Source organism: Lissotriton helveticus, chromosome 1_1 (genome assembly GCF_964261635.1).
Source record: "Lissotriton helveticus chromosome 1_1, aLisHel1.1, whole genome shotgun sequence".
NCBI lineage: Eukaryota > Metazoa > Chordata > Amphibia > Caudata > Salamandridae > Lissotriton > Lissotriton helveticus.
Genome location: NC_136057.1, coordinates 1,542,190,905 through 1,542,215,129, shown reverse-complemented (window position 1 = coordinate 1,542,215,129; position 24,225 = coordinate 1,542,190,905).

The window sequence follows — 24,225 nt, the reverse complement described above, 5'->3', positions numbered from 1 at the left end:
TATGCTCCCACACCGTGCACATTGCATTGCATTCCGCAGTCGTGACCCCCCCCTCTCCCCCCAGAAGACCCCCCCCCCCGAGAACCCTCACTTTACTCTTTGGCAGGTCTATCCTGCCTATTCGAGTACCTTATCCCATGGGCAGATTTTTTGCTCTATGGTCCGGCTTTCCGTACCCTAATTGTGTCTAACAGTGTTTCTACTTCTTGTGGTTCTTTCAAGTTGTACATTTGGTTGTCCCACATGATTCTCAACATTGCAGGAAATTTCATTTGTACACTAGCCCCCAAGGATTTCAATTCTTGCATATATTGGCCTAGCTGCCACTGGCGGTCTTGTGTAGTTTTAGAAATGTCGGACCTTATTCTGAAAGTCCAGCCATCCTTTTTGTAAGAGCATGCAACTATTGCCTCTTTTAAGATTTTTTCTTTAAGTGCATAGGTTTTAAAGTTTATCAGAATTTTTTTGGGATTTGTCCTGTTTTTGTTTTGAGTAAAAGGGTCTCTATGGACCCTTTGCATATCTTCTGAGAGATCCTCAGTGTTTATCCAGAGGAAAAATTCTTTTAACAGGGTTATTACATAAGCTTTTGTATCTCCTGATTCTTTTCCCTTTGGTATGTGCAAGAGTATCAAATTATTGCGACGGGCCTGATTTTCTAGGGACTTGATCTTACTTCGAAGTTCTTTCTCACTACTCTGCAATGCCCCTGCGGCTTTCTCATTTTGGGTGAGTCTCTTATCTAGTTCTTCCGTGTTGGATTCCTGCGTGGTAACCCTATCCGTCATTGAATTCAGCTTATTCTCTAATGTCTCGCAAACTCCCTGGATTCTGAGCTGGTTTTATTCCGACATCGCGAAGCCTGATCTCATTTCCTTGATCAAAATTTCCATTAATTGGTCCGGATTTCTGGCTCCCTCAATAGCCGTTTGGGGTAAGGTCTGACTATTCTTCTCGCTCTCTGCCTCCTTACTTTGCTCTGTTTGCTCTATTGTCTCTGTTGTTTCCACCTCCTTACTTTGCTCTGTTGTTTCCAGTTCCTTGAAGCGATTGGGGCTATGTGGGATACCTGCTGTTCTAGCGTTCTCCGCCATTGTTTGCTGTGGAGTAGTCTTATCTGAGTGTAACTCTGCACTCCTCTTCTCGGGGCTTCGGCTTTTAGGGTCTTTTGGGAATGTTTAAATCCCCTTAAAGTAGGTGTGTAGAGAGGGGGTGTATTTGACCTTTTGTGTTACCACTTTAGTGCGTGAAGGGGCTACTTTTAGCTCCAGAGTTTGTGGGGGGGGAGACCGCTTTGATTTTTTTCTTAATTTTCTTAATTTTCTCATTTCTCTCCCACTCCTTTTGTAATGCTTCTGAGTTTAGGGTGACCCCTGAAGCATTTCTATTTCTCAAACAGTATCTCGCCCCAGTTTCAGGCAGGACGCCTACTGAATCACTGAAAAAATCGGGGCTGCAATCTCTAGCCAAATCCTTAGTTAAAGTGACGGTGAGTTTACCTCCTCCTCCTCCCCCTTCCTTTACAGCTCCCTCATCAGCCTTTAAAATAGCACTCTCCCAGTAACATTCAGTGTTTCTACTTACTTGGTTGATCCCCGGGCCCTTCTTTACTGCTTTCCCGGACTTCTTCCTTTCTTTTTTTGAAGAGGTGGTCCTGCTGCCCTTGGCTTGTTCTCCTCTACCCGCCAGTGCTTCCCCTGTGGCCTTTCCTCCTCACCGGCCCACTTGCAGCTGCGGCTGACTGTAGCCTTTGACCGATAGGAAATCCTTCTGGCAGCCTTCCTGCTCTGCCTTAGCACCATCCCCGCTCCACTCCAAAGTGTGCCCCCGGGTCTCCTCGCTCCCTCAAGGATTGCCACGGGTCTCTGGCCTGACCCACAAAGCTGGCTGAATTGAGGTGGTGCTTGCTGGGTGAACTGAGTGTAAAATTCAGTCATCTTGAGAACTCCACGTTTTTTTTGGGGAGAACATGGAGGCCGGCTAGGGACGCCGGTCGGGAGCTCCTGGGTCCCATGGGCGGCAAAAACAGAATTATAGCGTAACACGGTCCTAATGGCATAGCGTGACACAGCTTGACTACGTGGTTCAGGGAATACGAAATGTAAAAGAAAGGGGAAAAAAAAGGGAAGAGAACACTCCCCGGAACACTACTCACCGCCGGAGCGGGCTGCGCGCTTTGGGGTCTCTGCGGGACGTGGAAGCAGGCTCGAGTGGCTTGGGAGGTATTGGGAGTAAAAGTGCAAATAGAGCACGGTCGGTGGGGAATGCAGGGGGAGATTCCTGGGAGCCACAGCGCTGCAGAATCGCATGACACAGCGCGAAGGAGAGGCCAGCTTCGTCGATCAGGCCAGAGACCGGTGGCAATTTTTGAGGGAGCGAGGAGACCCGGGGGCACACTTTGCTGAGGTACACAGCTTGGCAGTTAGCAGTTTGAAGATTGGTCCAGGAATCTAAAACATATTATTCCATGCTATATAACAACCTACAAATGTCCCGTCACAGACACAGAGAACTCAAATCTATGTGGAGTTGTGCTGTGTGGCTTATGGTTTTAGCCAACAGGGAGTGGCCAACCTATGACGCCATTCAGTCATGAAGGATTTTGTTGGGACATTATACAGTAGCCCATTAACTAAGAACATTAGGGATATATTTCTGACAGGAGATATTAACGCAGGCTCTGAGCCCTAATCAGTGCCCAACTGAGCGCAAGATCCAGATTCCTGAGGGCTCAATTTTGCGCTTTGTTAATGCAGGCATAATGTTCTTTGGAACTTGTTTGAATGTTAGCTGAACATTTTCTAATTTAGTTCAATGGCTTTGCTGTCATTAACTGTAAAGGATGGTACTGGCAAAAAAATACAGAAATGCACATTTCAATGGTTTTGCTCAGGGCTGAACTGCTTTGTCTGATGGGGTTTGTTTGCTTTGTTTACTTGTTCAGATTTAGTCATTTCCCTGCCGATGGGTTGAATGCGCACCAAAAAACGTAAGGCTGGTGCGATCTTTCTCATTGCAGTCCATAGGCTTGTGACATAGCTATCTGCCTCTGACCCTGCAACATCCATTTCACAAACAACATGGTGTAATAGAAAATGTAGCAGTATAACAGTGCATTATATACTAAACAGTGCTATTCACAAACCTACTTGTGGGTGAGGGCTGAAATGCATTTAAATTATTGATTAAAAATGATCATTTATTAAGAAATATATTAGAATTAATCACTTCCTTAATACACATTCAGTTTGATGAGTTATTGTGCAGTTATATTTAAGATTATTAGTTTATAGTTTAAGATTACATTTTGTATCTTCTTTTACATTTAAATAATACAATAAAAAATCTTTATATTTTTGTTGCTTTTTTACAATAATAAACTTGAATAATTTTTCCCAAACATTTCCATAGAGAGATCTTTGACAAATGATGAAGAGACACACCTGCATTGCAAAGATAGTATTAATGACTTTACACTGGTAAATCCTGATTTAGGGTGCTAAACCTCACTATAAGGGGGGTCGAGACATATAAGTCTACACTCATGCGTAAACCCACACTCCAAGAAGCGGTCCGGCGGGGAAGCAGCTAGGTATTTCGACGCGGTGCCGTCGGTCAGCAACAATGTTTCCATAGAGTGACACCGCCCCCCCCAGAGACCATGAAGTGCTATTAGGCACCCGTAAAAAAACAGCATTGAGTACAAACGTATGTATTATAAAAAACGCATGTCTATAGTCTGAGCAGCGTTATATGTTGTGTATTTAACTTAATTTATATCCCTAGTAAAGGGTTCTACAGGAGTGGCATATACAGGGCTGGTCCCTGTATGGTCCTGATGGAAAGCTAGTGGTAGCTTGAAACATGTCGACCGTACACTGATCCTACCTTCATAGCAGGTCGGAACTCAGTGACAAACCCCATTTTAATATACCAACCTAGGAGCAGATTAAATTTGTTGAGGCCCACTAGCACGGTATTTTTAATTACTCACACCCACTCCACTACACTTTTGCACCACACATAGTCCTTCACAAACGAGTGCTCCTACGTATTTCGCAAGTCGTAGCATGCCCCTTTTCGTAGAGAACTGGGATGGCCCCAATGATGAAGCATGTCACCGTGGGGAAACCCCGGTGAGTGAGGGGACTCTAGAAAGAAAGTTTTCTTTCTTCATTGGCTCTACCTATCACTTTAGTCAGTAGCCACAACACAAGACCGATTTCGGAACCCAATATTTTGGGCACTTTTTTCATGTAAACCCACACTCAGAAATGTTGAACAGCCAAAAGTTAGTGTTACACCCTGGTGTAGTTGTTAATATACATAGGAATAAATATCTACATGTATATTTACATTTGTTTTTTGTGTTTAATAAAGCTTTATTAAAGTGAAATACAAATGTACAGAATTTTCTATTACTTAGAATGGAAAACCAGGTTATGAAATATAATTTTAACAAGGAAGGCAAAAAAAAATATTTAAGTGCAAAAGAAGAAATTGTGCCATACTCCTATTGAGATATCACATTCTGCACTTATGATATTGCATTCTTTTGTATTTGTATTTTAAGAAATAAGGAAGAAACTAGAAGACAATACACAAGAGGGGAAAGGAAAAGAATAAACACTATGTATTACATAGCTGTACCTATATACCATAATAAATATTGTATCATATAATAACTTATTCTATATAGTGACATCATGTCGTATAACAACAGGGCATGGCCTGCAGCTGGTGGGAACGGATGCAAGCTGAGGAGCTCCGACCCCCCTTCCCCCTTAATCCATTATCCTGTAGCCCACACACAGCTGGGATGCAGATTTGCAGACCAGGGTAGTAAAGACTCAACTCCCAGGAAACCGATGTTGACGGACTTCATGCATGCAATCACGGCCTCTAGAGAGGCTCTGGAGGGGAAAATTGACACGATGGGCACGGATCTGAGCCTCTTCAAAGATGACTATCGGAAGTTCAAAGAAAAGGTGCTAAACACTGAGAAGAAAATGGGGGGCCTCCCAGCACAGATGTCTGAGTTGCAAAAGAAACTCTCAGAACTGGATACAAAAGTCAAAGTGCTGGAAATTAGGGCTGAGGACAGCGAGGGAAGATCCCGAAGCAACAATACCCGACTGATCGGAGTGACCAAAAAAGCTGAGGTTCCTTTTCTGGAAGACTGGCTGCGAGCAGAAGTAGCTCCAGAAGGATTGTCCACTTTCTATGCGCTAGAAAGGGCCCATAAAGTTCCAGCATGACCATGCAGGCCTGGGGCCCCTCCTAGACCGATAGTGGCACGCCTATTACACTTCAGGGATAGGGACCATATTCTACAGCAGGTCCACCAAAAACTAGGAATAAAAATTGACAGTAGTGTAGTTATGATCTTTCCAGACTTTACCAGGAAAGTCCAACGCCACAGAGCATCCTTCTTAGTGGTTAAAAAGAAGCTTTGCTAGTTACAAATAGTGTACGCAATGCTATTTCCTGAGCGGCTCAGAGTAGCAGACCCTGCGGGCCGCGGTTTTTCAACACACCCCAAAAGGCCTGGGATTGGCTGGACATGCATTGACTTCCTGAGTGGCGTGACTCTCCATCGGAATCGCCTCAACACAGCCCTTGCAGCAATAAGTCCCCCCATCTCCCAGGGAGCTTAGTCTACAGCGGAAAAGAGTGCTGCAGGCTGTAGCAAAGCACAGCCACAATGGCTCCAGCCCTACTTCCAGTAAAAGTGAAATGGATGCAGAAAGGTCAGAAGGTTCGCTGGCTCCTAGTGACAATGATACTTCGGAGACGGAACTGCCAATAATCACTCCCCAAACGGCGGATGATATTTTTGGAGGACTTTCCAATCGACAACCCCCTGGGAGGCACTGTAGCTTCCACTTAAATTGGCGAGTTATAGACCCTGCTGGTAGTGGCATGGTAGCAAGAGACTTCAGATTGCTGGTCTGGGACAAAATAATTGGTACAGGTATTGGGGGGTGGTGGGTCGGGTGGTTTGGGGCCAAAACTGTCAGCTGATCACCCATGTAACCACTAGTAACCACTAGTGGATGTTTAAACATTTAGATAACGTTTGGATGGGGAATAGTTCAAGAGGACGGGGAGTTGGGGGTTCTATTTGGTTCATGGAAGGGTTTGTTGGGACAGGCGTGTCACTAGGGTGGAATTTAACGGGAGAAAGGTTTCCTTACTACAATGAGACCCTCACTAGACTTAAAATGTATTTCGCTGAATGTCAGGGGAATGCACACAATGCTACGGCATCATAAAATACATGTATATTTGGTCCACAGGGGGTTCAGATTACACTACTTCAAGAGACCCACATAATGGCGAAGGAGGGAGTGGCGGTGCAATGTCGTTGGCGAGGTCAGGTGTTCTATACCAATTTCTCTGTTTTTGCACGAGGGGTCCTGATCAGGGTGAGGGTGGGGGTACCCTTTCAGTGCACAAAACAAATCATAGTGTCAGGAATTGCTCCCTCCCCTTCGTTGTTTGCGGCAGAAGACGAAAACGGAGCTGGAACGGACTACCAAGACCAGCAGGCTGAGCGCGGAGCATGCGCAATAACATCCGCCCATATTAGACGCCCATGACGGAGAATGAGCGATGGATATTTTGAATCCTGTCGGCGCAGGTCTTGTTTGGAGTTCCAGAGACACAAGATATCGGAGATAGCCATTTTCTTAGACCGCAACCTGTCCCTGCAGGAAGGTAAGATAGAGGGGCTGCTCTCTTACACTTTGACCGGATTCCTCGCGGTCGAGTGTCAGGCTTGGCGCTCTCGTGGAGGCTTCGCAGAGACGCACGCCAGGAGGTGTTTTTCTGCGTCTCTGCAAACCCCCGAGAACACTTGGCATCTCAAGATTGAGCAGAGGCTCCCTTGGGGGTATCCTTGCGTAGAGACACGGTGGAGTGTCAGGCTTGGCATTTCCACGGTCCCCGCAGGTGAAGGTACAAACGCACACCGAGGAAGGTGTTTCCGCGTTACCTAGCGCACCCTCAAGTTATCGTTACTCACTCAAGATAGAGCGGCTGCTCTCTTGGGACAACGTGCCAGACCCGCGGTTGAGTGCCAGGCTTGGTATTCTCGCGGTGGATGTGTGGTGTAGGGAGCTACACCACGTATTGAATAACGATTTCCCTTGGCTACAGGATATTTAGTGACGGCACACGAGCGGCATTGCCGGCCGTTACTCTGCACAGTGCCCTCCATTGGTGAGTACCAGGACTGGTACTCATGCGGAGGACGGTTGGTTCTGGTAGAAGTTACTCGGTAGTGCCGACTGAGACAGAGGGGGGCGAGAGACTATACGACAAGTGGTATTGTACCTACAGTTAACTATTGATCTCTAGATACTAGACTATCTGCCTTATGTTTGCCTTTAGGTGACTTTACTTGGTGTGTACATTAATCACCATTAAACATCCCTTAACCCTACGACTGGTGTTCTCCTGTATATGTTTGTCTTAGTGTTGTCAATTCGCTCCTGAGGAATACTGGGAGATTACATAATATCCGACCTACGTTACTCTATCTTCCTCATGATCGGCTTGATGACGCGAGGCCAACATGGATGATGTCTTAGCTGCGCTGGCGGCTATACAGAGCTAACTGGCTACATCACAGCAGGAAACTGCGGACTTGCGGGCCAGAATAGAAACCATGCAAAGGAACCCTTTCAGTGCTGGTTCTCCTTCACAGGTCCCTCCATCTGCAGTGGTGGTGGGAATGCCTGTATCCATTCCTCTTGCCATGCCAGAGAGATACAGCGGGGATCCCAGCATGGTACAAGTGTTCTTAACTCAGGTGACCTTACATCTCTCCTGTAAACGAAAGTCGTTTCCCACTAACCAAGCAAGGGTGGCATTCCTTATCTCATACCTGGTAGGAAACGCCGCCGAATGGGCCGTTCCACTGGTGAGTCGTGACGACCCTCTCCTATATGACTGGGAAGCCTTTCAGGAGGAATTTGTGAAGGTGTTCGACCGAAGGGCTGATTCGTATACAGCTGACAGAGAATTGCTGGAACTTCGCCAGGGCAGTAGCGATCTTTTGCAGTATCTGAACAACTTCAGGCGGTTGGTGGCGGGGACCAAGTGGCCTTCATCTAAACACACTGCGCTCTTTCACCAGGGGTTGAACGATGAACTTAAAGATGTTATTGCGCGCATCGACCCACAGCCCAAGACCTGTGAGGATCTCATTAGCCTGGTACTGCGACTGGATCATCGATTGAGCGAGCGGAGAGGCGATCACAAGGGAAAGGGGAAGCCTCCCCCACCATTCGGGTCGCAAGGGCCTGCCGACACACAGCCGTCTCCCCGGGCAGAACCGATGGATATTGAGGCTATCAGGGCTAGTCTTACTTCTGCTGAAAAAGAATCGCGCCGCAAACAAGGTCTCTGCCTGTATTGTGGCAAGAAAGGACTCTTTGTGAGGGAATGCCCGGCGAAACCGAAGTTCAGTAGATATTGGACCAACAGATCGGTGACAGCTGTGGTGGATGCTCCGGCGGAAAACTAACTAACTCCCTGATTAGCGATGGGGCCTCCCGGAGTCACATTAGCATCCCTTCCTTGTCCCGCATGGTTCGCGGGCGTCTCCAGCATCTATACACTACCATTCATGTGGGGGTGCAGGCGGACTGGGTTCCTGTGGTGGCCATGGTCGATTCTGGGGCCACCGGTCAGTTCATGGACGAAGCGGAGGCACAGCATCTGGGCATTGCTCTTCTAGCCAAGGAGGTCCCTGAGGACGTATACGCTGTGGATGGGCGTAAGCTGGTCACAGGTCTGATCTGTCAAAGCACTGGAGGTGTTCACGTCCGGTTTGGGGACTGGCATGAGGAGGTGATCGACTTTAGCATCATACGAGCTCCTCAGTACGGAATAATTTTAGGGTTGGCATGGCTCAGGAAGAACAATCCATCTATCAACTGGGAAAACAGTGAGATACGCATGAACTCACCGTATTGTCTCCAACACTGCAGTATGGCTCCGGAACACCCTCTCCGGGATAATAACCCAACACAGATGGTAGCCACGGTGGCTGAAAAGGCTGTGGTCCTTCTCGTTGACTATCTAGGCTGTATGGACGTGTTTGATGATATCCAAGCTGAGGTGCTCCCTCCGCATCGGATGTACGACTGCCAGATCGACTTGGTTCCTGGGGCAAGTGTGCCCAGCGGGAGACTCTACGCCTTAACCGAACCCGAAAACCTCCATCTACGCTCCTACCTGGATAAACTACTTAGTCTTGGGTTCATCAGGCCGTCTAAATCCCCAGCAGCCTCGCCCTTATTCTTCATCCGTAAAGCGAATGGGGAATTGAGGGCCTGTGTGGACTTTAAGGCGCTGAATGCCATCACGGTCAAAAACAGATACCCCTTGCTTCTCATGAAGGTCCTGTTGGAACAGGTAAAGAAGGCCAAGATCTATACGAAGCTCGACCTCAAGGGGGCCTACCATCTCGTGCGCATGAAGAGCGGCGACGAATGGAAAACAGCATTCAAGACCAGATTCGGGCTCTTCGAATACATTGTGATGCCGTTTGGGCTCTGCAATGCCCCTGCGGCCTTTCAATACTTCCTAAACGATGTGTTACGCAATATCCTGGATGTATATGTTGTTGTTTACATAGACGACATTCTCATCTATTCTGAGACAGTGGAGGAGCACGTAAAACACGTATCTGCAGTACTAGGAATACTTCGGTAGACCATGCTGTTCTGCAAACTCAGCAAATGCGATTTCCATGTCACATCTGTGGAATTCCTGGGAGTGATGTTGAGTCCTGATGGACAGGAGATGGCGGAACGCAAAGTCAAGGCGGTGGAAAACTGGCCTACCCCTCAGTGTGTTAAGTATGTGCAGTGTTTCATCGGGTTTGCCGACTTTTATAGGAGGTTCATCGATGGCTTCTCTGGGCTTGTGGCTCCTATCACGCACTTACTGAGGAAATCCCAGACATTCAGGTGGACCCTCAAAGCGCAGGAAGCTTTCGTGGCCCTGAAGAGGGCGTTTGTTACGGCTCCCGGTCTAGCCCATCCTGACCCTGAGCTACCTTACACGGTAGAGGCGGACGCATCCTCGGTGGCTTTGGGGGCCATTCTTTCGCAACAACACGCTCCCTCTGGTGTACTCCACCCGGTGGCCTTCATGTCCCGAAAGCTGAACGACGCAGAGAGAAATTACCACATCGCGGAAAAGGAGCTTCTGGCTATAAAGGATGCCTTCACCGAGTGGAGGCATTTGTTGATGGGAGCCAGACACGTGGTGACTGTATTTACGGATCACCGGAATCTACAGTTCATGACGGCGGCGAGGCACCTTTCCCCCCGTCAGTTGAGATGGATGCTGTTCTTCTCCGGCTTTCATTTCCACATTACATACAGACCCGGTACGGACAACAGGAAAGCCAACGCTCTTTCCAGGCAATCAACCATCGCTACGCCGCTTCCTGTCCCCATTCATTCCATACTCAGTCCGGAGGTGGTGTTGGGAGCGATACAGCCTGAGGCTTTTCTTAAAGGGGTCCAGCTCGGTATTTGCTCTTCCACATGGAGAACATGGCTTAAGTGTCATAAGGAGTGGCAGGTGAGGGACGGTATTCCCATGAAAGGTTGCCGCCTGTTATTACCGACGCCGCGGCTTCGCAAGCAAGCATTTTGCTGGTGTCACGTTTCCCCTTGCGCAGGGCATCTTGGAGTCGAAAAGACGACTGACAGCCTGGGCAGACAGTTCTGGTGGCCTTCCATGAGAGCGGACGTTAAGAATTGGGTCGCTGCCTGCGAGATCTGCGCCACCATGAAAACGGACAATGGGCGCCCGCAAGGGTTGTTGCAGCCTCTTCCAACGCCCTCCAGACCTTGGGAAAACATATCCTTGGACTTCATCGTGGGGTTGCCTGTGGACCAAGGGTGTTCGGCGGTCCTGGATGTTGTGGACTATCTCACAAAAATGGGACATTTTATAGCGTGTAAGCAAGTGCCCTCGGCAGGACAACTGGCTACGTTGTTATTGAAGCATGTGGTGCGGTTGCACGGATTGGCCAATGTTATCGTATCTGACAGGGGTTCCCAGTTCACGGCACAGTTCTGGAAGACCTGGTGCTCCGCCCTTCACATTAAGTCCGCCTTGTCCACCAGCTACCACCCGCAGACAGACGGTCAGACAGAACGTCTCAACCAGACTCTCAAACAGTACTTGAGTTGTTTTATAGATCAAGGAAAAGACGATTGGGTGGACTTACTATGGCTTGCAGAAATTGCTTATAACAACACCACACATGGCTCCACGAAGGCATCCCCTTTCTACTGCAACTATGGACAACACCCCCGTTTTCCCCCGTTTAAACACCCGGTCATGACCCAGCAGGTGCCTGAAACGTCCAGTAGGCTTGCACACATCAAAGACAGACTCTTGCACTCTAGGAAATACTTGGAGGCCACCAAGGTGACATACAAAGTTTACGCTGACAATTGCCGGAGGCCAGGGCCTTTGTACAGTGCGGGGGATTACATCTGGGTATCTACCAGAAACCTACGGTTCCGCAACATAGTGTGTTTACCCCGAAGTATATTGGGCCTTATCGCATCACCAAATGCGTGAGCCCTGTCAACATGAAGCTGGCTCTGCCAAACCAGATGCGGACCCATCCTGTGTTCCACATATCGCTGCTAAAGCCTTCCACATCTTTGAGGAGGAAGTCGCCATTGCCGGTGGTGGTGGATGCGGAGCAGGAGTATGAAGTTGATGACATACTGGATTCGAAATAGAGAAGGAACAAGCTGTGGTACCTGGTGGCGTGGAAAGGGTACGGCCCGGAGGAACAGTCGTGGGAACCTGCCTCCGGTGTGCACGCGCCCCGGCTGGTGACATCTTTCCACAGGAGGGCCTTTGAGGAAGGGAGGATGTACTGTCAGGAATTGCTCCCTCCCCTTCGTTGTTTGCAGCAGAAGACGGAAAACGGAGCTGGAACAGACTACCAAGACCAGCAGGCTGAGAACGGAGCATGCGCAATAACATCCGCCTATATAAGACGCCCATGACGGAGAATGAGCGTCGGATATTTTGAATCCTGCCGGTGCAAGTCTTGTTTGGAGTTCCAGAGACACAAGCTATCAGAGATAGCCGTGTTCTTAGACCGCAACCTGTTCCTGCAGAAAGGTAAGATAGAGCGGATGCTCTCCTACGGTTTGACCGGATTCCTCGCGGTCGAGTGTCAGGCTTGGCGCTCCCGTGGAGGCTTCGCAGAGACGCACGCCAGGAGGTGTTTTCCTGCGTCTCTGCAAACCCCCGAGAACTCTTGGCATCTCAAGGTTGAGCAGAGGCTCCCTTGGGGGTATCCTTGCGTAGAGACGTGGTGGAGTGTTAGGCTTGCATTCCCGCGGTCCCCGCAGGTGAAGGTACAAACGCACACCGAGGAAGGTGTTTCTGCGTTTCCTAGCGCACCCTCAAGTTATCGTTACTCACTCAAGATAGAGCGGCTGCTCTCTTGGGACAACGTGCCACACCTGTGGTTGAGTGCCAGGCTTGGTATTCCCGCGGTGGATGTGAGGTGTAGGGAGCTACACCACGTATTGAATAACGATTTCCCTTGGCTACAGGATATTTAGTGACGGCACACGAGCGGCATTGTCGGCTGTTACTCTGCACAGTGCCCTCCGTTGGTGAGTACCAGGACTGGTACTCATGCGGAGGACGGTTGGTTCTGGTAGAAGTTACTCAGTAGTGCCGACTGAGACAGAGGGGGGCGAGAGACTACACGACAAGTGGTATTGTACCTACATTTAACTATTGATCTCTAGATACTAGACTATCTGCCTTATTTTTGCCTTTAGGTGACTTTATTTGGTGTGTACATTAATCACCATTAAACATCCCTTAACCCTACGACTGGTGTTCTCCTGTATATGTTTGTCTTAGTGTCGTCAATTCGCTCCTGAGGAATACTTCGAGATTACACATAGATCTAGACGGCAGGTATGTGATAGTATCTGGGAGACTAGATGGCAGAGATTTAATATTGGGAAGTATTTATTCACCCAATTCAGATCAATCCAATTTCTTCTCACACCTATCTAGGAAACTGGCCTCAGTACTCACAGGTTCGATTCTATTAGGGGCGACTTTAATTGTGTACCGGATGTTGTCGTTGACCGTTCTCATCCTCTGCGCCCTCATGCGCCCACACATAAATTAGCAGAAGTACGGCGGAATTGGCATCAGAGGTGGGGTTTAGTAGACTCTTGGAGAGCCCCACACCTCGGAACCCGGAATTATTCCTTCTTCTCGGCGATACATGAACTACATGTTCGATTAGATGCCATTCTGTGCTCCTCTGATGTGCATCAAGGAGTACGCAGCAGTGAATACCTCACTTGGACGATATCGGACCATAATCCAGAGTTGATTAGTCTGAATTGGTCCCAAGTGAGGCCCAGAATACCTACATGGCGTTTGAGGCCTGAGGTCTTAGAAGACCAGGTGTTCCCTGACACAGAAGGTACGGCTATTGACCAATACTTCCACAACAATGCTAACACAGTCACAAACTCTTTGTTAAAGTGGGATGCATTTATACAGTCCTCAGGGGGCGCTGTATATCAGAAAATGATGGGAACGTGGAAGGTACTCCTCCAAGACGTACAAAGGGAAGACCAACATTTAATGGAACTAGAACAAGAGAGGCTGGAGGAGGCTGACAAGCAGGGAGAACTTTTGGAGGCTAGGGAAGCAGTTGCAGTGCAGGTGGATTGCCTTCACTGCTTTGACCAAAAAAAACAACTTGACACAGGCCCATTCAGAGAGGGATAATTCGGGAGGCCTACTGGCCAATGTTGGCTAGGAGAGGTACGATCATATTAGAGCTTAGAGGGCTGGATGACGAAGTGAGATATGATCAGCTAGGCATAAATGACTTGTTCCTAGAATACTACACTGAGCTGTATAGGATCATGGTGATCCTAATAGAAGAGGACATGGATAGGTTCATGTGGGATGTGCAACTAAGAGCTTTGGATGAAGAACTTGCAGATACACTGGGTCGCGATGTGGAAATTGGGGAAGTGAGAGGAGCCATTAGGAATATGGCAAAAAAAAACACAACTCCAGGAACAGAAGGCCTAGCAATTGAATTTTACTTAAAATATATTGATCTATTAGCCCCCAGGTTGGTACAGTTATGCAGTAATGCAAAGCAAGTCGGACACCTCCCTGTATCAACCAGAAGGTGATTATCATATTCTTGATTAAGCCGGGGAAGCTGCTGTGGGACAAAGCGTCACATCGCCCGCTTTCCATGCTCAACTTGGACCACAACATCCTAAGTCTTGTATTAGCTACTTGGTTACTCCTGCATATGTCAACGCTGATCCATAAAGGACCAGTCAGGGATTATTCCCACTAGAAACACAGCGCTTAATGTCCGACAACTTCTGCGAGTGCTGGGGGCGAACTCCTATGGGAAGGACTTGGCGACAATATTTGCGATGGACATAGAAAAGGCGTTTGATAGCCTAGAGTGGCCGTATCTGTTCCATGTGATGAGGAAGTTTGGGCTGGGTGACAAATTTGTGGACTGGACTGCTCTTCTATAATTCAGCTCCACTGCTCGAGTAAAAACGGGTGGACTAATTTCGGATGCCTGTAGCTGGGGGCGGGGAACAAGGCAGGGTTGTCCACTCTCCCCCCTACTGTTCGCCCTGGCGATAGAACCACTTGCCGTTCGAGCTAGAACAGGGCAACACTATCAATGGGAGACTTATAAGAAGACCTGTCTGACTTTTTGCGTAGTCCCTCCAAATTATTATTTATTTTGTCCCCTTTTTGCCCCTCATACCTTTATTAATTTTTGTGTCCACTAGCTTTTTCAAGGTGTTGGTCAAGGGGATAGGCGCTCTTTCACCCTCATAGTTTTTCACCTCAGGCCTAGAGGCCTTTTCTGATAGGAATATAGTTGGAGTCAAAAATGGTGGCTACCAACTGTCCCAACTGACAAACCTAGAATCTGTCCCATAGGATAGAGTAGGGCATTCCAGAACCTTCTGGTCCCTTCTGGACCTCTGAGGGTCAGCCTATAAAAGGCGGAATGCTGGGCAACCATTTTGTCTTGTTAGTGAGGAGCAGCTGGAGTATAGGCGAAGGGTCTGGTAGAGGGTAGAATCTTCACTGGGAAGCTTGCCTTTTAAGGGTTGCCCCTTTTATGATTCCCCCCTTTTTCCTTCTTTAAGTCTGACCCAGTTAGCCCCATCCTGCTGACCCTGGACAGGGGGACTCCAGCCTAGGAGGGTGTGAGGTGTATAACCAAACCTCGACCCACTCTTGTCCAGTAGAGGAGAATTGAGAAATTGGCAGGAGCTAGAGGACTGGTGCTTTGGAGCGTGGAACTTCAACCTTGATTAGCTCCTCCTCGGTGACCCCATTGCCAGTGAGAGTGAGCGCAGACAGTGTCACCTCCTCTCACCTGTGGACCCTAAGGCGGAAGATCCGGCGCTGCCATGAAGTCCATGTGAAGCGGAAGTGTAGCGCTAGTTGTTTTGGGCGGCGCACTTCTGCACGGACTCTCGGCGGTGATCACTGTGTGGCGCTGACCGAATTTGGGCAACGCGCCTCTGCGCAGACTCTTGGCGGGGACCACTGTTCTGACAGGAGGGGCCTAGGACCGAGCAGGCCCAGAGGTGAGCCACTACCCGCGCTGACAAGGGGAGTAGCCGCCGGTCGGAGCCGCTATTCCCTCGCGCGTGCGCTGGAGCGCTGCCAGCAAGGGAATCCACGGAGGCGGGAAGAGGCGGAGAGCGGGCTCCTCACAGAGCGCGAGTTAGCGCGACCTCCTCACGGGGCTGGCGGGTGCAATCTGGAGCCCAGCCCTGTGATTGACGTTGGGAGAGATCGACTGAGGCCCCAGAGAGAAAGTGTGGGCTGAAGAGTGAGGCCGACTTTCATCACAAGTAAGGGGAGTGTGGGAGAAGCGTGGGGTGCTTAGACTTCCCCCCTTATTTCAGTCTTCAGGGTGTCTGGAAGCACTAAAGTGCGGAGTGAGGGGTCGATTCTGATAACTTGAAGGATTTCCCTCACAGAGATTCGAAAGAGACAGAGTAAGAAGGAGTTTCAGAGCTGAGGAAGGTCAACTATAGAACACTGTACAATTTACAAGGGAGCAGCCTGGGTAGAATGCCTGTGGTACTCTAGAGGATTGCCAAAACGTTCTTGTTTCACTGAAGGCTCACTCAGTAGATATGGTGTTCACCTGCTAAAAACTAAGCTTTGGGAAGGAGGGGTTGCTATGATATCTGAAAGAGTTGGCTTTGTTAAACTGGAGATCCTATAACTAGGGTATCTGGGGGCTGAACAGGAAAGTAATCTCTATTAATGTTTCTGTGCTAAAATTTGAGACACTGCTCCCTGGAGACCAATGTGATCTATTAGTAAGTTGGGAAGATGAAAAGTGTAATATTTTAATAACTTTGAAAATCTTAATAATTCCATGAGTAAATGTAATGTACTGAACCGAGATTTCTAAAGTCAAGAGAGCAAATATTATTTTTATAAACAAGCTCGTATTTTTCCAAACATTGGTGTAGCGTCATTTTTGAGTGAAATTGCGTTGATTTACTGTTGCGTGGTTCTGCAACCTTTACACTTGTGCCTTTAGTGATTTTGTCTTACCCTAGGCCAGGCTACCCTAGGTGACCTGTCATCACAGGTTCCAACAAGTTGGTGTCTAGCGGTGGGATCCTGACTGTGGTTGCAACTACTCAGTAGTAATTGAGCGTAATTCACTAGACTACACCAGGAGTTTTCTCCTAGCGGCCCTCCTAATTTGCGCTTTTGTTTTTCCAAATTTGTTCCTGGTGGTGGGGTGGAGGTAGCTTCAGGTTGCCCTTGCAACTCAAATTTCCTTGTGTGTATAACTTGGTATTGCCTATTGTAAAATGGAGTTTGCACTAGAAAACCTAGACACCTATTCTGTGGCTCAGCTCAAAGATTTCTGCCAGAAAATGGGGGTATTTTTTAAGCATGGTGCCAAGAAGGGGGAACTCCAGACCAGTCTAAGGGCTTGGGTGGAGGCACACAAAGAAGGGAAGGAGGAGGATGAAGGGACAGACCGGGACACGGTTGTGGAGATAGAAGGATTATTCCACTCTGAGGGGGAAAACCTACTCCCAGGACCAGTGTCCTACTCCAGGAAGGGCAGTAGCGCCTCTGGGGGAAGCTTAACTGAAGCAGAGCTCGCTGACAGGAGGGAAAAGAGGCAATTAAAATGGGAGTTGGCTAAGCTGGAGCAGGAGAAGGAAGAGAAGAGGATGGTTCATGAGTTCAGGTTGAAAGAGTTGGAACTCCAGGCCCTACAACGGGGGCCCTCTCCTGTAATGAATGGTGGCAGCGAATCCAAAGAAACAGCCAGGGAGTCCAGACCCTATTTGCCAAAAGACCTTATTGCTAGCTTTAGTCAGGGAGATGACATAGCCAAGTGGTTGGCTGCCTATGAGGTCTCCTTAAGAGCTCATGGGGTGCAGGAGAAGCACTGGGGGGGTGGTTTGTATAGGTACATGCCTCCCGCTGGTCGGGACACCTTGCTGGCCCTGGAACCAGAGGAGCAAACCAACTACCCCATCATGAAGCTAGCATTGGTAAGGAAGTTTGGGCTTACCCCAGAAAGGTACCGTCAGAAGTTCAGGGGGAGCCACAAGTTGAGCACCCAGAACTGGGTGGACTTCCTTGATTACGCAAGAAAGGCGTTAGAGGGCTGGGTCAAGGGCAGTGAGGTGAAGGATTATGAGGGGTTGTATGATCTATTTTTGAAAGAGCACCTCCTCGAGGAATGCTTTCCCGAGCCGCGCCAACACCTGGTGGACAGCAAGCTGACCAATCCCCGGAAGCTTGCAGAGGAGGCGGACATCTGGGCAAGTACCCGGGTGTCCTCAAAGGGGACTGGAGGGGATTCCCAAAAGGCCGGACAGGGCGCCCCCCAGAAGAAGGAGGGGGGAGATAAAAAGAGGGAGTTCTCTAAAGGTCCCCAAAACAATTTCCAAGGGAAGGGAACAGGTTTCACCCCTAAGGCAAACCCGCCCAGAAACCCTAATCCTGGCCAAAGCCAGCAGCCAAGGGTTCTCCACTGTTTTGAGTGTGGTGGTGTTGGACATTATAAGGGAGATGTCAGATGCCCAAAGAGACCACCTCCTCCCACCGGAGGAAAACCACCGGGAGTAGCTAGTGTAGCGCTCGGGGAGGAGTTGCCCTTAGATAAGGGAGGTGAGTGGGCGGGTGTCACCTTAGTGTCCCTGGGAGAACGGGAGATGGTTCCAAAGATCCAGGTGCCCCCAAATACTGTTAAGTATGGGCAATGGGTCACCATCAATGGCCAGAGAGGGGAGGCTCTGAGAGATACGGGAGCCAGTATGACTATGGTGAGAAGTCAACTGGTGTCTCCAGAGCAGGTGATTCCTAATGTACTCCACCCCGCCGCGATGGCTGACGGCAGAATGGGCCACTATCCAGTGGCTGAGGTTCCCTTTGAGTGGGAAGGGGATGCAGGTTCACTTCGAGTTGCCGTAAGCCCTGCCGTGCCAGTTGGTTGTCTGCTGGGGAATGACAAGGAGCACAACACTTGGAGAGAGGTGGAATACCGGACGCACTCTGCGATGCTGGGTACACCTGACTGGGCCTGTGTGAGCACAAGGTCTGCGACTGCCCGGAGAGGGAGTGCGCCTGGGTTGGAGCCTGGAACAATGGCCCAACCCGCTGCCAAAAAGGGACAGACCCGAAGACAGGAAGAGCCTGCTTCGGCTTCCACACCCCATGTGACAGATCGGCCACCTGCGGTGGTGGACCAGGAGTCCGTGGAGGGGGAAGTAGACTCTCTGGAGGATTTACCCATCCCTGCTGAGTGGCATGTGGAGGGAGGACCTACCAGAGAGAATTCTGTAAGGGGCAGAGGGAGTGCCCTACCCTTGAGGGACTGAGGCGACAGGCTGAAGCCCAGGCAGCAGGTGATGCTACGGGACACTACCATATTTACTGGGAGGATGGACTCCTCTACAGTGAACCCAAGGTACCCTTACCTGGTTCATCAAGGGCCTTGGTAGTCCCACAGCATTACCGAGCCTTTTTGCTGGAATTGGCTCATGCTATACCCTTGGCAGGACACTTAGGTCAGGACAAGACCTTTGCTCGGCTTGTCCTCCACTTTTACTGGCCTCAGATGAAAGTGGCGTCCAACACTTACTGTCGGACGTGTGTATCCTGCCAGGCCAGTGGGAAAACAGGGGTGAAGCTGAAGGCTCCCCTGGAACCACTTCCAGTCGTTAGCACCCCCTTTGAAAGGGTGGGCATCGACATTGTAGGGCCTTTAGATCCACCAACAACAGCTGGTCACAGGTTCATCCTGGTTCTGGTGGATCATGCCACACGGTACAAAGAGGCAATTCCTCTGAGGACAGTCACTGCACCTGTGGTGGCTAGAGCCCTAATGGGGATCTTTACCCGAGTGGGTTTCCCCAAAGAAGTTGTGTCTGACAGGGGGACCAACTTTATGTCAGCTTACATGCGGGCAATGTGGAAGGAGTGTGGAGTGACCTACCGGTTCACCACTCCTTATCACCCCCAGTCAAATGGACTGGTTGAGAGGTTCAACAAAACCTTGAAGGGCATGATCAGAAGTCTGCCCGAAAGCCTGCGGAGGAAATGGGACGTCCTCCTACCCTGTTTGCTATTCTCTTAAAGGGAAGTGCCACAGAAGGGAGTGGGCTTCAGCCCCTTTGAACTTCTGTATGGGCACCCTGTACGTGGTCCTCTCAGCCTGGTGAAGGATGGTTGGGAGAAGTCTCCCAGGAAACCCCCCCAGGATGTGGTGAGCTAAATGCTGGCCTTCAGGAGCCAAATGGCGAAGTTGTGGAAGCAAGCTTCTGACAACTTGGAGGCCAGCCAGGCAGTCATGAAAGAGTGGTATGACCACAATGCTCACCAGGTGGAATTGGAGCCTGGCCAGAAAGTGTGGGTGATGGAGCCTGGAGAGCTTAGTGCCCTCCAGGATCGCTGGACAGGCCCCTTTGAGGTGTTGGAGAAGAAGGGTAAGGCCACCTACCTGGTGGACCTTAAGACCCCACGACAGCCCCTACGGGTGCTTCATGCCAACCGACTCAAACCCCACCATGAGAGGCCCGAGGTCATTTTAATGATGGTGACTGATGGGAAGAGGAAGCGGAAAGCGAACCTCTCCCAGACTTGTTCTCGTCTCAATAGAAGGATGGGTCAGTGGAGGGAGTGATTCTCTCTCCCACTCTAACTCCTGAACAGCGGGAGGACTGCCGCCAGATACTGGAGCAGTACTCTACGTTGTTCTCCCTTGTCCCGGGAAGGACTCACCTGTGTACCCATGATGTGGACACAGGGGACAGCCTACCAGTGAAGTCGAAGACCTACCGGCTGTCTGACAAGGTGAAGGCTAGCATCCATGGAGAGGTTGCCAAGATGCTAGAGCTGGGAGTTATAGAACCTTCTAACAGCCCTTGGTCCAGTCCAGTGGCGCTAGTGCCAAAAGCCGCTCCACCAGGCACCACGCCAGAACTGAGGTTCTGTGTGTATTACCGGGGACTGAACTCAGTTACAAAGACTGATGCTCATCCGATCCCTAGGGCGGATGAATTGATTGACCGGCTAGGAGCTGCCCAATATCTAAGTACCTTTGACCTCACTTCAGGGTACTGGCAGATCTCCTTGACAGATGGAGCAAAGGAAAGGTCCGCCTTCTCCACGCCTGAGGGACACTTCCAATTTTGTGTAATGCCATTTGGGCTCAAAAATGCCCCTGCCACATTTCAGCGGCTGGTGAATCAGGTCCTCTCTGCAATGGAGAGTTTCTCTGCTGCTTACCTGGATGACATTGCTGTCTTCAGTAGCAGTTGGGAGGACCATTTGCAACATTTGCAAGCAGTTCTCCAGGCCCTGAAACAAGCTGGATTGACAATCAAGGCCAGTAAATGCCAGATTGGGCAGGGGTCGGTTGTGTACCTTGGACACTTGGTGGGTAGGGGGACAGTGCAGCCCCTGCCGGCAAAGATTGAGGCAATCATGGCCTGGGAACCCCCCAAGACACAGACTGAGGTCCGAGCTTTCCTGGGCCTCACAGGCTACTACCGTCGCTTTGTGAAGGGGTATGGCACTATTGTAGCGCCCCTCACAGAGCTCACCTCTAAGAAACAACCTCGACGGGTAGTTTGGACGAACGCTTGTCAGCAAGCTTTTGAGAAACTGAAGCAGGCAATGTGTGCAGCACCGGTCCTGAGGGCCCCAGACTTCTCCAAGGAGTTCATTGTCCAGACAGATGCATCAGAACATGGCATTGGGGCAGTGTTATCGCAACTGAATGAAGAGGGCCTGGATCAGCCTGTGGTCTTCTTATCCAGGAGACTGCTTCCCCGGGAACAGAAGTGGAGTGCAATTGAGAGGGAAGCTTTTGCGGTGGTGTGGGCTCTGAAGAAGCTGCGGCCATACCTGTTTGGCTCGCACTTCCTGGTTCAGACTGACCACCGACCCCTTCGTTGGCTGATGCAAATGAAGGGGGAGAATCCCAAGCTGTTGAGGTGGTCCATCTCCCTACAGGGAATGGACTTCCGGGTGGAACATCGGCCTGGAGTGGACCACGCCAATGCAGACGGTCTCTCCAGGTATTTCCGCCTTAGTGATGAGGACTCCCAAGGGGTTGGGTAGCTCTCCCCACTTTCAGCTGGGGGGGACGCGTGTTAGACCTGTCTGACTTTTTGCGTAGTCCCTCCAAATTATTATTTATTTTGTCCCCTTTTTGCCCCTCATACCTTTATTAATTTTTGTGTCCACTAGCTTTTTCAAGGTGTTGGTCAAGGGGATAGGCGCTCTTTCACCCTCATAGTTTTTCACCTCAGGCCTAGAGGCCTTTTCTGATAGGAATATAGTTGGAGTCACAAAATGGTGGCTACCAACTGTCCCAACTGACAAACCTAGAATCTGTCCCATAGGATAGAGTAGGGCATTCCAGAACCTTCTGGTCCCTTCTGGACCTCTGAGGGTCAGCCTATAAAAGGCGGAATGCTGGGCAACCATTTTGTCTTGTTAGTGAGGAGCAGCTGGAGTATAGGCGAAGGGTCTGGTAGAGGGTAGAATCTTCACTGGGAAGCCACTACCCGCGCTGACAAGGGGAGTAGCCGCCGGTCGGAGCCGCTATTCCCTCGCGCGTGCGCTGGAGCGCTGCCAGCAAGGGAATCCACGGAGGCGGGAAGAGGCGGAGAGCGGGCTCCTCACAGAGCGCGAGTTAGCGCGACCTCCTCACGGGGCTGGCGGGTGCAATCTGGAGCCCAGCCCTGTGATTGACGTTGGGAGAGATCGACTGAGGCCCCAGAGAGAAAGTGTGGGCTGAAGAGTGAGGCCGACTTTCATCACAAGTAAGGGGAGTGGGGGAGAAGCGCGAGGTGCTTAGACTTCCCCCCTTCTTTCAGTCTTCAGGGTGTCTGGAAGCACTAAAGTGCGGAGTGAGGGGTCGATTCTGATAACTTGAAGGATTTCCCTCACAGCGATTCGAAAGAGACAGAGTAAGAAGGAGTTTCAGAGCTGAGGAAGGTCAACTATAGAACACTGTACAATTTACAAGGGAGCAGCCTGGGTAGAATGCCTGTGGTACTCTAGAGGATTGCCAAAATGTTCTTGTTTCACTGAAGGCTCACTCAGTAGATATGGTGTTCACCTGCTAAAAACTCAGCTTTGGGAAGGAGGGGTTGCTATGATATCTGAAAGAGTTGGCTTTGTTAAACTGGAGATCCTATAACTAGGGTATCTGAGGGCTGAACAGGAAAGTAATCTCTATTAATGTTTCTGTGCTAAAATTTGAGACACTGCTCCCTGGAGACCAATGTGATGTATTAGTAAGTTGGGAAGATGAAAAGTGTAATATTTTAATAACTTTGAAAATCTTAATAATTCCATGAGTAAATGTAATGTACTGAACCGAGATTTCTAAAGTCAAGAGAGCAAATATTATTTTTATAAACAAGCTCGTATTTTTCCAAACATTGGTGTAGCGTCATTTTTGAGTGAAATTGCGTTGATTTACTGTTGGGTGGTTCTGCAACCTTTACACATGTGCCTTTAGTGATTGTGTCTTACCCTAGGCCAGGCTACCCTAGGTGACCTGTCATCACAGGTTCCAACAAAGGTCCATGATTTATTTATTTATTTATTTAAGCTTATAAAGCGCACAGCTACCCACAGTGGGTTTCCCGGCGCTAAGGGACAGACTAAAGAAGAATTTGTATGCTGAGTATGCTAAAAGAAAGCTCCAATTTACTGTTGGAAGAGCCAAGTTTTAAGTCCTTTACGGAAGCGAAAAAGATTAGTTTCTGTCTTCAGGGTCATGGGAAGAGCGTTCCAGAGTTTAGGACCCAGATAAGCAAAAGAGCGGCCTCCCATTTTTGCTAGCCTAAATCTGGGGATGGAGAAATCACCGTTCCCTGAGGATCTCAGGATACAATTAGGTTTATAGGCCTGAATAAGGCCCTGAAGGTATTTAGGGGCGGAGCAAGCTGCAAGACCGTTATGACTTACCTAGGGGGGACTTCTTATTGCACTGTGCCCTCACTGCGGCCATACAAAAACACTGGGAAAGGGGACTCACTGAGCCGCCAACGTCGTTGGGATGCCAGTATGTGGTGATGGCGGCGGGTACATTTAAGGCGGTCACCTGTTTGTACAGGTGCATAACACGGGAAGCCTTACCCCCCTATTGGAGTTGCGCCTAATGTGGGAGGTAGACATGGGGGGAAGATTTCCCTGAAAAAACCTGGGGAGAGCTGGTGGAGAGGGCTTGGAAAAGCACCAGAAATGCCAGATTCCAACTGGTACACTTTTACATACTACTTCGGGCATATCTTACTCCGCAGAAAATTAATACTTAATAAGTGCTTCGCTGCCCAATCTGCAGCTTGCCTCTGGTGTAATAAAGAAAAGGCGGACTGCAAACACATGTTCTGGGACTGCCCATTTCTGGGTAATTTTCTGGGAGTAGATGGTTACAGTGTTGGCCGACATCACTGACAGGGAAACTGAGGCGTCCTTCAAATATTGCTTGTTGAACTGGTTCCCACACACATCCAAAAATAAAGCCACCAGCACTTTTTTAGACATGGGCTTACTCCTAGCCAATAGAGACATTACCATGCACTGAAAAACAAAATAGGGTCCAAGCAC